Source organism: Anabrus simplex, chromosome 5, assembly GCF_040414725.1.
Source record: "Anabrus simplex isolate iqAnaSimp1 chromosome 5, ASM4041472v1, whole genome shotgun sequence".
NCBI lineage: Eukaryota > Metazoa > Arthropoda > Insecta > Orthoptera > Tettigoniidae > Anabrus > Anabrus simplex.
In genome coordinates, this window is record NC_090269.1 from 103,141,482 (window position 1) to 103,155,998 (window position 14,517).

The 14,517-nt window shown below is 43.3% G+C and overlaps 1 protein-coding gene across 1 annotated transcript in view; it reads left to right on the top strand.

Annotated features, from left to right (window-relative positions):
• Positions 1 to 538: 538 nt before the first annotated feature.
• The window catches only part of LOC136873808 (synaptic vesicle glycoprotein 2B), a 709,878-nt gene continuing 695,899 nt past the window's right edge, over positions 539 to 14,517 (top strand). The window contains exon 1 of the mRNA XM_067147057.2: positions 539 to 802. The gene's annotated coding sequence lies outside the window, so the exon portion shown is untranslated. The remainder of the gene's footprint in view (positions 803 to 14,517) is intronic.

Consider the following 14,517-nt stretch of genomic DNA (forward strand, 5'->3'; position numbering starts at 1 on the left):
GAATTGAACCCCTCTCTACTCAGTTGACCTCCCAAGGCTGAGTGGACCCCGTTCCAGCCCTCGTACCACTTTTCAAATTTTGTGGCAGAGCCGGGAATCGAACCCGGGACTCCGGGGGTGGCAGCTAATCACACTAACCACTACACCACACCCTCTCTTTGAGAAAGTGATATCTGGGTGACATCGTCATGGGCTTCTCACCATGGCATCCGTGGCTCGAATCCTAGATATTACATGTGGATTTTTGACCCTGTGGATCGGCTTCCTATTAAAACTGCAAAGTTGCTGTATTTTTTTGTGATTTTAGTATCATCTTTCAATTCGCGTGTGCTTATGCCATCTTTAATAATCGGATGCTCTGAATAGTCCAATCCGGATCCGGCGCGGTCCTGGTGGACACTTCCGCTGCTGATGGCAGGGTACTGTGGGCTACTTGATGAGGTCCGAAGGTCGTAGTGCAAGTCTGGCGGGGGAGCTAGCCTGAGCGGGCCAACGAGATAAGAGTGATGGATCAGTTCAGTAGTGCGTGTGTGGGCAAGGCAGTAACTAGTGTGTGTGTGCTCTTGTGAATTTGGCGATGTCTCCGCCGTAGCTGTTCCTTCTATATCTCTTTAGTTTCACTGCCACAAATAACTGGGGCAAAGTAAGCCGAAGTACCGGTTGGTGGAAACCATTTGTCAAGGCTCGGGTCAATATTTGTGTTCTTAAAATTGTGTTTGAGTGAAGTTAGAAAGAAGATTGTGATTGTGCAAAGAATATCAAGCCACTACCCTTCATTAAAAGTTCAAGAGTCAGAATAAAGGTAAGAGCAGAATAATTTTTATAAAAACGTAACTTTAAGTTTCTGTCCAAAATTATGATTGAGGAATGAATAAAAAGTGCGTATTGGAATAGAATTTGTGATAGTTTACGGATCAACGAGGGATGAAAGGGACCTTTATGTAGAGTCTTCATAAAATACATAGAGGTCCAAGCACTTTCATCTTATTCTTGCCTTCGGGGTTGTTAACTTGGAAGCGTGCATTGGTGACTACGGGGCCCTTAGCCGAGTTCTGGTATTGCTTCCACTTACTGATGTCAGGCTCCTCACTTTCATCTATAGTATCCGGCCTCTCTTGGTCAACTCTTGTTCTTTTCCTTACGTCGGGCTGAGTGGCTCAGACGGTTGAGGCGCTGGCCTTCTGACCTCAACTTGGCACGTTCGATCTTGGCTCAGTCCGGTGGTGTTTTGAAGGCGCTCAAATATCAGCCTCGTGTGGGTAGATTCACTTGCATGTAAAATAACTCCTATGGTACTAAATTCCGGCACCTCAGCGTCTCCGAAAACCGTAAAAGTAGTTCGTAGGACGTAAAGCAAATAACATTGTTATTATTGTTCTTTTCCGACCCCGAGTATTCGAAGCCTACTGTAGGCAGTCGTGCATTTTCATGCCCTTCGTGGCCTTTGTCTTTCTTTGGCCAATGCCTTCATTTTTCTAAGTGTCGGATCCCTCCGCTTTTTTCACAAGTTGTTTTACGTCGCATCGACACAGATAGGTCTTACGGCGACGATAGGACTGGAAAGTGCTAGGTGTGGGAAGGAAACTGCCGTGTCTTTAATTAAGGTACAGCCCCAGCATTAGCCTGATGCGAAAATGGGAAACCACGGAAAAATACTTCAGGCATGCCAACAGTGGGGCTTGAACCCACTGTATCCAAAATACTGGATACTGGTCGCACATAAACGACTGCATCTATCGAGCTCTTCTATTTTTCCCTCTGATTAGTACTAAGTATTAATAGCGAATGATTGCTCAGTTGTACTTCGTTCTAGATGATGATGATGATGATGATGATGATGATGCTTGGTGTTTAAAGGGGCCTAACATCTAGGTCATCGGCCCCTAATGGTACGAAATGTAATGACAAATTAAAAGTCCAAAATCCTCCACTGACCAGAATTCAAAACGCGAGGACGAAGAATGAACGGATGGATATAAATTTAAAACAATCAGTGGATCTGACCCGCAATGCTTCACATTCACAGAAACTGACAAAACAAGAGTATTACTGACCACCCACCGAGCTCGATAGCTGCAGGCGCTTAAGTGCGGCCAGTATCCAGTATTCGGGAGATATTAGGTTCGAACCCCACTGTCGGCAGCCCTGAAAATGGTTTTCCGTGGTTCCCATTTTCACACCAGGCAAATGCTGGGGCTGTACCTTAATTAAGGCTACGGCCGCTTCCTTCCCACTCCTAGCCCTTTCCTGTCCCATCGTCGCCGTAAGACCTATCTGTGTCGGTGCGACGTAAAACAACTAGCAACAACAAATATTACTGACCAAGGGACTGTTTCTATAGCACAATACTGAACCGATGATGGTTGTAATCTAAAGGGATCCAAAATCCAGGTCATCACCTCCTCACAATGGTACTTATCGCTAGGAAAGTAGAACCATGGTATTTGTCATGTTGAGAGTAGTAATCAAAAAGGAGCGTAGACTCGCGGTATTCCACACATTATGGTACTACTCACAGGTAATGAAATTCGCACATGTAATACAGAACTACGCTGTTTCGCACATTGCGGCGCCACTTACACGCAACGCAAACCTATGGTGTTCATCACATAAGTGTACTAACCACAGGGACTCGTACTATCCCATAGTGTTCCTCATAGAGTGGTTACTAATCATAGGCGAGCCAGAACCATAGTGTTGCTCACCCATGGTGTCGCTCATATAGTGGTACTAATCGCAGGTACTGTAAAAGGCGAAAGTGCACTCTGTTGCTACTAATCACAAACTTATTGTGTACCTAACATAGTGGTACTACCTGCAAGTAAAGGCAATCCATGGTGTTCCGCGCGTGATGGACTAATTACAAGTAGTGTCATGGTTCTAACTCGATCATCCCTTGGTCGCCCCTTTTAGTCGCCTCTTACGACAAGCAGGGTTCACCGTGGGTGTATTCTTCGTCTGCATTCCACACCCACAGGGGGTCTCATTCTAGAACAACAATCACCACCACTCTTCTTCCAGGATTTTCTCTCAACTTAATGAGGTCGGGACTTAAGTAAATTTGGCCCAATTTTACGACCGGATGCTCTTCTTGACGGCAAATCTATGTAAGGGGATATATTCTCTATTACGTGTTTCTGTGGCGGCTGATAATATGATGTGGTTTGTGGTATGTAGATGAGCGGAAGTATTAAGATGAACACGAACACTCAGTCCCCGAGCCGGAGACGTAGCTAAAATCCCCGTCTCGGCCAGGAATCGAATCCAGGGTCCTCTACATTGAAGCCCAGTACGCCGACCATTCGGTCAATGAACCGGATACAGGTCCACGCATATTCTTACAATATTGATATAACATTGTCCAGCTCTGTGGGTAAATGATCAGCATGCTGGTCTTTGGTCCAGGGTTCCGGCTTCAACTCTCGGCTGGGTTGAGGATTTTAACTTTCATTGGTTAATTGCTCTGGCCAAGGGGCTGGGTGTTTGTGCCATCGTCAACATTAGAATTCATCCCAGGTAGAGCCCCATTCACACAGGGACGCAGGTCGCCTATAGGGAGTCAACTCAAAAGACCTGCACCAGGCTTCTACGGAGGACACACGCCATTATAATATTAAATTAAACTTGAAACATTGCGAATGATTTGGCTGCGTGATCTGGCTTTTTGGCTGTAAGCTTGCATCCAAACGTCACTCGAAAGCCCTGAAAAGGTGACCGGTGGTAACCGATTTTCAGGCTGGGAAAATGTTTATACCTAAATAAGGCCGCGATCACGTCCTTCCTTTTATTGTTCTAACGTCGCCAAAACTCTGTATGAGCTTTTGCGGCTTTAAACGTTTGGAAATAAAGATTTAAACTTAAAATTGGTTTATAGTTGAACAGTACCACCTCAAAACAGAACATGCACTATATTGGAAATTAAACATATTTAAAAATGCTTCTGAGTGAGAGGAATTGAAGATAGTATCAATTAAAACAACTGCTTTAAGAAATACCAGAATTTCTGATCGAGAAACACAAGGTTAAGAACTCTCAGCAAAGAGTGTACTCTTTCAGGAAGAGAGACGTTAAAGACTACCGTAATAGAGTACAGTTTGCTGTTTGTGAAACGGTAAAGATAATAATGGCGTGTGGTCTCCGGAGAGGCCTGGTGCAGGACTTACGATTTGAAACTCGTAGGCGACCTGCGCGTCGTGATGTAAATGAAATGATGATGAAGACGGCGCATACACCCAGTCCTCGTGCCAGGGGAATTAACCAATTATGGTTAAGATTCCCGACCCTGCTGGGAATCGAACCCGGGATCCCTGTGACCAAAGGCCAGCACGCTAACCATTCAGCCATGGAGCAGGACACGGTAAAGGTTGAATGCGGTGAAGATGTGTGATGCCGTACAAACTAAATATGTGTTAAACTAGGTGGTGGGTGGTGGGAGATAGTGGGTTCGAACCCCACTGTCGGTAACCCTAAAGATGATTTTCCGTGGTTTTCCATTTTTATACCACGCAAATGCTGTGGGGTTGTACCTTAATTAAGTCCACGGCCGCTTCCTTCCCACTCCTAGGCCGTTCCTATCCTATCGTTGCCATAAGACCTATCTGTGTCGGTGCGACGTAAAACAAATTGAAAAAAAAAACTGGGTGGTACAGTAGATGAAGTAGATGAGACTTTGTAAACGTTTTATCTAATGTTATAAACAGAATTCATAGATTTAAATACGCTAAGGTAGAACGTAATCTTCGTATTCAGAATTCTATGCTTAGTAACAGCTACTCAGATCTTCTAATATTCGTGGTTTCAACCAGGGGACGCGATAGCCGAGTGACATCGCCAATGGCTTCTCACCAAAGCGGCCAAGGAAATCCTGAAGTTAAAACTTACGACCCTGTGGTTCGGATTCTACATAAAACCGGAGGTCTCGTGGACATGATTATTTTATCAACAATCGCGTGAAAGTACAAGCTTGCTTACTTTCTTTCTTTTTAGTTTCAACCATTGTAAATGTATGTATTATAGTAAGGGGTTGTGTGTTTATCACAGTTGATATTCATAGCGTACCGAGCACATGTTCATGTGTTCTGCATCCGACTCAGAGAGAGAGAGAGATATCAATTCATGGAACGGTCATGTAAAAAATGCTGCACTGACCCGTCAACAATTAATCATTCTTGGGCTTGTTCCAAGGGACAAATATTGGGAGTCCATAGGCCGGTTAACCTCTGTGTTCGGGGGAGGGGGTTGTTTGTGCATTCTATGCATTTTCCAAGATAAAATACACGAACATATTTTGGCAGTGACATATAATTCCCCTCTCAATGTTACATTTTCTACTTATGAAAAGAGATTATTCCCTCTTCTTCGACGTCAAGAATTAAAAAAAAGAAGAATCCTGTTCTTTATTCCTAAGATTGATTAGCTTGAAACTTGAAGAAGTAAAATGAAGGAAAAATTCTAACGACTGGATGAAAGGATCGGGAAATAAAAAAGAAAAAGAGAACAATGAAATGGCGATATAGAGATTTCTTTTGAAAAACATGCCCCTTCTTCCTTAGATAAATCACATCTCTTAAAAACTATTAGGACAAGGCTGTTAAATTTAAGAAGCAGTTTTATTTATTTATTTATTTATTTCGAAGAGATGCGAAAAATAATAAAAATACGAATGAAAGTGTAGCAAGACAATTAAAAAGCTGCTGATGGGACCAAGCTGGAACTTATGACCGAGTATGATTATCTCATAGTGAGCTTCCGTGGCTCAGGCGGCATCGCGCTGGCCTCTCATCTCTGGGTTCCGTGGTTCAAATCCCGGTCACTCCATGTGAGATTTGTGCTGGACAAAGCGGAGGCGAAACAGGCTTTTCTCCGGGTACTCCGGTTTCTCCTGTCATATTTACTTCCAGCAACACTCTCAAGTATAATTTTATTTCATCTGTCATTCATTAATCATTGCCCCAGAGGAGTGCGACAGGCTTCGGCAGCCGGCACAATTCCTATCCTCGCCGCTAGATGGGGGCTTCCTTCATTCCATCCCTAACCCGGTCGAATGACTGGAAACAGGCTGTGGATTTTCATTATCATGATTATCTCATAGTAATTGGATGTCTAATTATGAAAAGGCATGCAGTCCTGGCTGGCGCTAACTATGAACTTTTTGGCACTGTTTTTCGAATTCAGCTACCAAATCAATCTGACCTTCCCTCAACCTCTAATCTGACCCTCACGCTCCATGAACTGACTGTTGGATGATAGACACGGATAAAGAACGACTGTATTGATCAGTAGTCGACGTTCTGGTTTTCGAACTGCAGTGTTCCGGATTCGACTTCCGGCTGAGTCATGGGATTTTAACCACGTATGGTCAGCACCTGTTGCTCGTTGTCTGAAAGGGCTGTATCCGACTGTAATAACTACAAAAGGTATTATAGACTCACATACCGTATTTAATCCGCTTTCATACAAAAATACAATACCTGTAAAATAAAACAAATATTACAATAAAATAGACTTTTCTCGCAGATGCTAACTGTATACGGGACACGTTACCTTGGCCCTGTATTACGGCTCGATGCCCTTCCTGCAGCAATCCTGTGTGGAGGGATATATTCCATATTGCGTGTTGCCGTAATGGTTGATTGTGTTGTGTGTTGTGCTGTGTTTCTGCGTTGTGAACAATGACCCAGTCCTCGAGGCACAAGAATTAACCAGACGTAGCAATAATCCCAGATCTTCCGATCACAAAACCTCGGTGCTGACCATTCTATCAATAAGCTGAGCGAGACCTGTTCCGGACATCGGTGCAGAATTAAATCCTTGGCTTAGCTGAGAATCGAAACCGGGGCCTTTGAAGGTCACTACGCCTTCTCCACGGGATTAGCTCTGTTTTTATTTAAAATGTGCGTCTTTTTGGAAACCGTCCTCCACCTCCTTCGGTTCGAGAAGGCTCGCGTTTGATTCGCTATCAGGCTATGGGATTTGGCCCGAAGTTGGCTGACTCTAGTGGCTGGAGGACTGAGAGTTTGTACTGTTTGTACACCTCTGCTTGCTGATGATGATGCTTGTTGTTTAAAGGGGCCTAACATTTAGGTTATCAGCCCCTAATGGTACGAAATGAGACGAAGTGTAATGGCAATTTAAAAGTCAAAAATCATCCACTGGCCAGAATTCAAAACGTGATGACGAATGAATGGATGGATATTAATTTAAAACAATCTGTGGATCTGACCCGCAATGCCCCACATTCTCAGAAACTAGCGTTAAACAATAGTATTACTGACCCAGAGACTGCTTCTAAAGCACAATCTGAATCGACGATGCTTGTAGTCTAAAGCGGTCCAAAATCCAGGTCATCGGCCCCTCGTAATGGTACGCATCGCTAGGAAAGTAGAACCATGGTATTTGTCACGTTGAGGTACTGATCAAAAGTAGCGTAGACTCGCGGTATTCCACAAATTATGGTATTACTAACAGGTAATGTAATACGCACATATAACGCAGACCTATGGTGTTTTACACATTATGTCGCTACTTACAGGCAACGCAAACCCATGGTGTCCCTCACCTAGGTGTACTAATCACAGGGACTCTTACTATCCCGTGGTGTTCCTCACATGGTGGGTACTAATCACAGGCAAGGCAGACCCATGGTGTCGCTCATAGAGTGGTACTAATCACAGGTACCGTAAAACCCACCCTGTTTCATGTACTGTCGCTACTTATCACAGACCTATTGTGTACCTAACACTGTGGCACTACGCGCAAGTAAAGGCGACCCATGGTGTACTCCGCGTGGTGGTACTAATTATAATGTTATTGATTTTGCGTCGCACTGACTACTGCTAAAGGTTTCCGGAGACGCCGAGGTGCTGAAATTTGGACCCGCAGCAGTTTCTTTACGTGCCAGTAAATTTACCGATACGAGGCTGACGTATTTGAACACCTTCAAATACCAATGGACTGAGCCAGAATCGAACCTGCCAAAATTGGTCAGAAGGCGAGCGCCTCAATCCTCTGAGCCACTCAGCCCAGCGGCACTAATTACAAGTAGTCTCACGGTTCTAATTCGATCATCCCTTGGTTGCCCGTTTTAGTCGCCTCTTATGTCAGGCAAGGGATACCGTGTGTGTAATATTCGCTTGCGTCCCCCACCCACAGGGAGATGTGTGTTTGGTCCGCGAGAGCTGTTTTATTTCGCTCAAGTCCGCCGGCAAACCGATTAGGACTCACCTACCTTCCACCTGGGACGCCCCACGTGGGAGTATCACCTCTCCCCCTGCTACGCCAGCGTAGTAGGTTCGTGGCTGTACACTTCTCTAAGCGAGCCTGGGAGCCATGATCGTTAAAGCCAGACGTCATCACGCAGTTGCTCTAGGGAGCCGGTGTTACTTGCTCCGCTCGGGACGGCTGTCAGTCACGTGACGAGGGAGCAGCGGACAGGCGGGTTGGATACCGTGGTAGTACTGTACTTGCCGCTCGGAAATGTTACGATATGAACAACAGCTATGAAATACATACTGGTACATAAATAAATCATTTCTGAGGAACTATCGAACATTATCATATAGAGTTGAGTAGGATAATATGAAATGTACTTACATCCTCAAATGTTTTAAGTTTTCCTACTAACGCTACCCTTTCCCGGCCTTTATAATTATCATACTTGTTGGCGGGACCCAAGAAACAACGGCGCTCCAGATTAAATTTCTTAATGTGATTCAATATTTTATTACAAATTAAACATTTTGTGTGTTATTTTCTTGAAGTATCAAATGCTCTTCTTCCCAAGAAGGTTTGAAACTTGTTGGTATCGATGGCCTATGCTGTGCTGAACTCTCTACCATAGTAAATGCAACATTAACCGACTAGACTTGAACGTCGTATGGTGTGAGGATAAAGGCGGGAACACACTACTGTCACCTCACATGAGTTCACGCGTATCTTGTCGCGATCTAATCTGTTCAGAAACATGCACTATACTTTTCCGCCACTGGCCTGCAGTACGTACTACGTACCTACTTCTTCCCCTACTTGCTCGTTAAGCTGCTGTCGTTCCTGGAGAGCGGGGAGCAAACTGGCTCCGAAGGCATTTCGCTCTCGATTGACGACGCCTGGTTAAGGTGTCAATTCTTTATAGGCTGACACCGTGGTTTATTTAAGCTCACCGGACAAAAAAATAGTCACCCTACTGCGCACGCACACGTGTATCGTTAAGCCTGTAGAGATGACGCAGCGAACGAGTCCAGTGCTCAACCGCACGCGCATAAGGCAGTAGCGATCAGTGTAGTAATGGGAAGAAGCAGTTCACCTCTGGGAACTAGTTCATTCACTCTCGCTCCCAACCAAGAACTACTTCACGAACTACTTCGCGAACTAGTTCAACATGTGTAATTTCCCCACCAGAGCACTCTGCAACCGCTGAAGTAGTTCGTCCGCGAACAAGTTCTTTCTCATTCTCTTCACACAAGGCTTCATCGCTTCGCGAGCTTTCCAGAACGAGGAAGTACACAAAGCGGACAACAGGTAGCACGCAGGTGCACTTCTCTGTAGTAACATTCATAAATGCTATAGAGGTGAACGTTCCTATTACCGGTAATGTCAGTTCACACTCCCCGCCCTCAAACCCTCAGAAATGTAAGTGTGGGAAAAATCTATTTCTTTTCAAAGATAATCAAAATTTCTGTTAAATATTGTCGACTTGAAAATTAGATGTTTTAAACATGGATTTGCTATCGCAGGAGAACCCTTTTCTTGGTGGTGATTTCATCCCCTGACTGAAACATAAATTTATAACATCTGAGCGTTGGTCAACCTTTTCCTCGCCGGTGGCGCTAAACGTCAGATTCCAACACTCTCGCTCCCAAGAAAGAACTACTTCACGAACTACTTCAAAATGTGTAATTTTCCCACCAGAGCACTCTGCAACCGCTGAAGTAGTTCGTCCGCGAACAAGTTCCTTCCCATTCCTTCACACTCGTGAAGTCCTACAGTTCGCGAAGTAGTTCTCGAGAGACGAGTAAACACTTCACAGTTCGTGGGCGTGAAGTAGTTCCCGAGAACTAGTTCGTTCGCGAACTACCCATCACTAGATCAGTGAGACATTGACGTTTCAAGCGGACAGTGTACGTCAGGATGGGTAGATGTGAGGCTGAGACAGAGTAGCAATATGGGACAATCGTTTTTGGCCGTTCTCTTGGCCATACGGTGCGTGAGGTTGCTGGATTTGTTAGTGTTTCGCAGCGGACTGTTCAACGTGTCTACAAGCAGTGGCTTACTACATGTGGCCACTAAACACGTCAGAATTGTGGTCGGGAAAAGATCCTGACCGAGAGGGAGTGGGGATGCGTTTCACGGCTTGTGAATCAAAATAGTTTCCAAACCCGACAAGAATTGCTGCAGTTAGTGAATGAGGGTCCATCCCAAACCTGTCAGCGAGAGAACATTGCTACGGGAACTGCATGCTATGAACAGTTGGAGTCGGTCACATCGCAAGAGGCCATTGCCCACATAGGTGCATAAAGCTGCGTGTTTTCAGTGAGCTCGAAATCATCGAACGTGGACATTAAATTAATGTGGTCTGGCGAATCATGTTTTTGCCTGCATTCCTATGACGCACTTCGTTTAATGCACCGAAGGCCAAATGAGGCATTTCAATCTGGATGTGTGCAACGTCATGTTCAAGCCGGAGGTGGGTCTGTGATGTTTTGGGGGTGATTTTCGTATCATGAATTGGGCCTGCTAACTGAGGTGAGTATTAACATGAACCAGTAAGTTTATGTAAACATTCTGGATGATCAGTCAAGATCTGCATGATGAGTATGCTATTGACACCCCGATTGTTCAAGATGATAACGGCGAAGTTCATCGGGCTGGACGAGTATGTGACTGGTTTTATGAACACTCCCCCCCCACTATTACATCTAGATTGGCCTGAAAAATCACCTGACTTGAACCCCATCGAAAATCTGTGAGACATGTCGGAACAGCGGGTAAAACACCGACATCAGCACCCCCCCCCCCCACTTTGATGGAATTGAACAATCAAATCTTCAGCGAGTGGCTTAACCTGGATGTGACGTACCTGCACAACCTTGTGGACTCAGCTTCTAACCGAATCCAGGCGGTTATCAAGTCCTGAGGCGGAGTTGCACGGTAATGATTTCTCCAGGGGTGGCTAATCTTATATCCGGTGGAGGGGGGGGGGGGGTGAGGGGTGGTGGTCACGTAGCAATCAGCATGCATTTGCGAGATAGTGGGCTCGAACGTCACTGTCGGTAGCTCTGGACAGTGTTTTCCCGTGGTTTCCTGTTTTCACACCAGGCAAATGCTGGGGCTGTACCGTAATTAAGGCCACGGTTGCTTCCTTCCTACTCCTAGCCCTTTAATGCCCCATCATCGATATAAGACCTAACTGTGTCGGTGCGACGTAAAGCAAATGGTAAAATAAATAAACTTTCTTATTCTTGACCCTTTTCATTGGTCCCGGGTTCGATTCCCAGCCGGGTCGGGGATTTCAATCGCCTCTGATTAATTCTTTTGGCCAGGGGACTGGGTGTTTGTGTTTGTCCCAAAACATTCCTTTTCATATTCACACAACACACTACACTACCAACCACCACAGAAACACGCAATAGTGATTACATCCCTCCATATTGGGTTGGCGTCAGGAAGGGCATCCGGCCATAAAACAGGGCCAAATACACAAGTGCGACAGAGTTCGCACCCGAAACCCCACAGGTGTGGGAAAAGCGGTAGAAAAAGAAGAAGAAGAATTCTTGATCCATTCCCAACTTATTAGGGGTAGGTACTTCGTTGATTTAGAGTAGAATGACCTTCCTGATACCAGGAATCTATTCACTATTGCATGTGTCTGTGGTGGTTGGCAGTATAATGTGTTGAATGCGGATGGCGAGAAGTGCGGACACTCGAAGTGACCCAGGTGTTATTTCTTTCTTCCTTATAACAAACAAACAAACAAACAAACAAACAAACAAACAATTTAATATATTATTTTTCTCCTGTTTTAGATTGTTTTTGGCTCTAATGACTTGAATAATTTATCCTTTTTTAACAACTTTATTTACTTTTAATTTGGGGATTTTTTTAGTATGTACGAGTTTAGGAGTGTATACTGTAATGATTGCGGGGTGACAAACAAACAAACAAACAAACAAACAAACAAACAAACAAACAAACAAACAAACAAACAAACAAACAAACAAACAAACAAACAAACAAACAAACAAACAAACAAACAAACAAACAAACAAACAAACAAACAAACAAACAAACAAACAAACAAACAAACAAACAAACAAACAAACAAACAAACAAACAAACAAACAAACAAACAAACAAACAAACAAACAAACAAACAAACAAACAAACAAACAAACAAACAAACAAACAAACAAACAAACAAACAAACAAACAAACAAACAAACAAACAAACAAACAAACAAACAAACAAACAAACAAACAAACAAACAAACAAACAAACAAACAAACAAACAAACAAACAAACAAACAAACAAACAAACAAACAAACAAACAAACAAACAAACAAACAAACAAACAAACAAACAAACAAACAAACAAACAAACAAACAAACAAACAAACAAACAAACAAACAAACAAACAAACAAACAAACAAACAAACAAACAAACAAACAAACAAACAAACAAACAAACAAACAAACAAACAAACAAACAAACAAACAAACAAACAAACAAACAAACAAACAAACAAACAAACAAACAAACAAACAAACAAACAAACAAACAAACAAACAAACAAACAAACAAACAAACAAACAAACAAACAAACAAACAAACAAACAAACAAACAAACAAACAAACAAACAAACAAACAAACAAACAAACAAACAAACAAACAAACAAACAAACAAACAAACAAACAAACAAACAAACAAACAAACAAACAAACAAACAAACAAACAAACAAACAAACAAACAAACAAACAAACAAACAAACAAACAAACAAACAAACAAACAAACAAACAAACAAACAAACAAACAAACAAACAAACAAACAAACAAACAAACAAACAAACAAACAAACAAACAAACAAACAAACAAACAAACAAACAAACAAACAAACAAACAAACAAACAAACAAACAAACAAACAAACAAACAAACAAACAAACAAACAAACAAACAAACAAACAAACAAACAAACAAACAAACAAACAAACAAACAAACAAACAAACAAACAAACAAACAAACAAACAAACAAACAAACAAACAAACAAACAAACAAACAAACAAACAAACATGTGTACAGCCATGGAATATTACGCATTCTCAACGTGTGTGTCGTGTGAAGTACCATTCCTACAAATAAACTATATGCAGCTAATGTACATAGTGTGCACTGATGTCAGATGATTGGTCTCTAGAAATTGAGGAGATGGAAAACTTTCTTGCTATACCGTACATTCGCTATGCCATAGGAGCAAGGGCTTAGAACAGGACTCATTGTCGACATCGAAGTGGGGCAATCCTATTGTCCACATGTTCCTTATTTGCATGGTTAATATTCTACATCAAAATACACTATGTGTATTAAATTCAAAACAAATATCCAGCGCAGATACTGGTATATTCATTGACTGCACACTTGCAACAAATATAATTTTTTCAGAGTATAGAGGAGAAGGAACTAACAGCTGGGTCACAAATGACCCAGCCGCTGTTGCAGTGTTAAATACAATCAGAAACGCCCAGTCCTCGAGCCACAGGAATTAACCTATGCTGTTAGAATCACCGACCTGGCCGATAATTGAACTCCGGGCCTTCACAACGAAGGTCTGTACGCCGATCATTCAGACAAGGAGCCGAGCAAAATAAATCCTTTGTAGTGTACATATAATAATCTCTTAATGCAGATAAACGACTCCTCAGAGGAGACAGTCTTCACTATTACCTACAGCAGATTAAACTCAGTCCGCCTCTTTGGTGTAGTGGTTAGTGTGGTTAGCTGCTACCCCCGAATGCCCGGCTCTGCCACTAAATTTGAAACGTTTTACAAGGGCTGGAATCGGGTACACTCAGCCTCGGAAGTTCAACTAAGTAGAGAGCGAGCGAGCGAGCGAGCGAGAGAGAGAGAGAGAGAGAGAGGGGGGGTGGTTGATTCTCAACCCAGCCATCCTCGAAGTGGTTTTCCATTGTTTACCACTTCTGCTTTAGGCAAATACCGGGATGGCACCTAACTTAAGGCCACGGCCGCTACTTTCGTTCTTCCTTTTCTATCCCTTCCAGTCTTCCCATCCTAACACAAGAACACTGTTCAACATAACAGATGAAGCCGCCTGGGCGAGACAGTGGTCCTTCACCTGACTTGTATCCCCTTGACCCAAAGTTTCACGCTCCGGGACACTGCCCTTGAGATGATAGAGGTGGGATCCCTCGCTCAGTCTGAGGGAAAAGCCAACCCTGGGCGGTAAACTAAGAAAGAAAGAAAGAAAGAAAGAAAGAAAGAAAGAAAGAAAGAAGGAA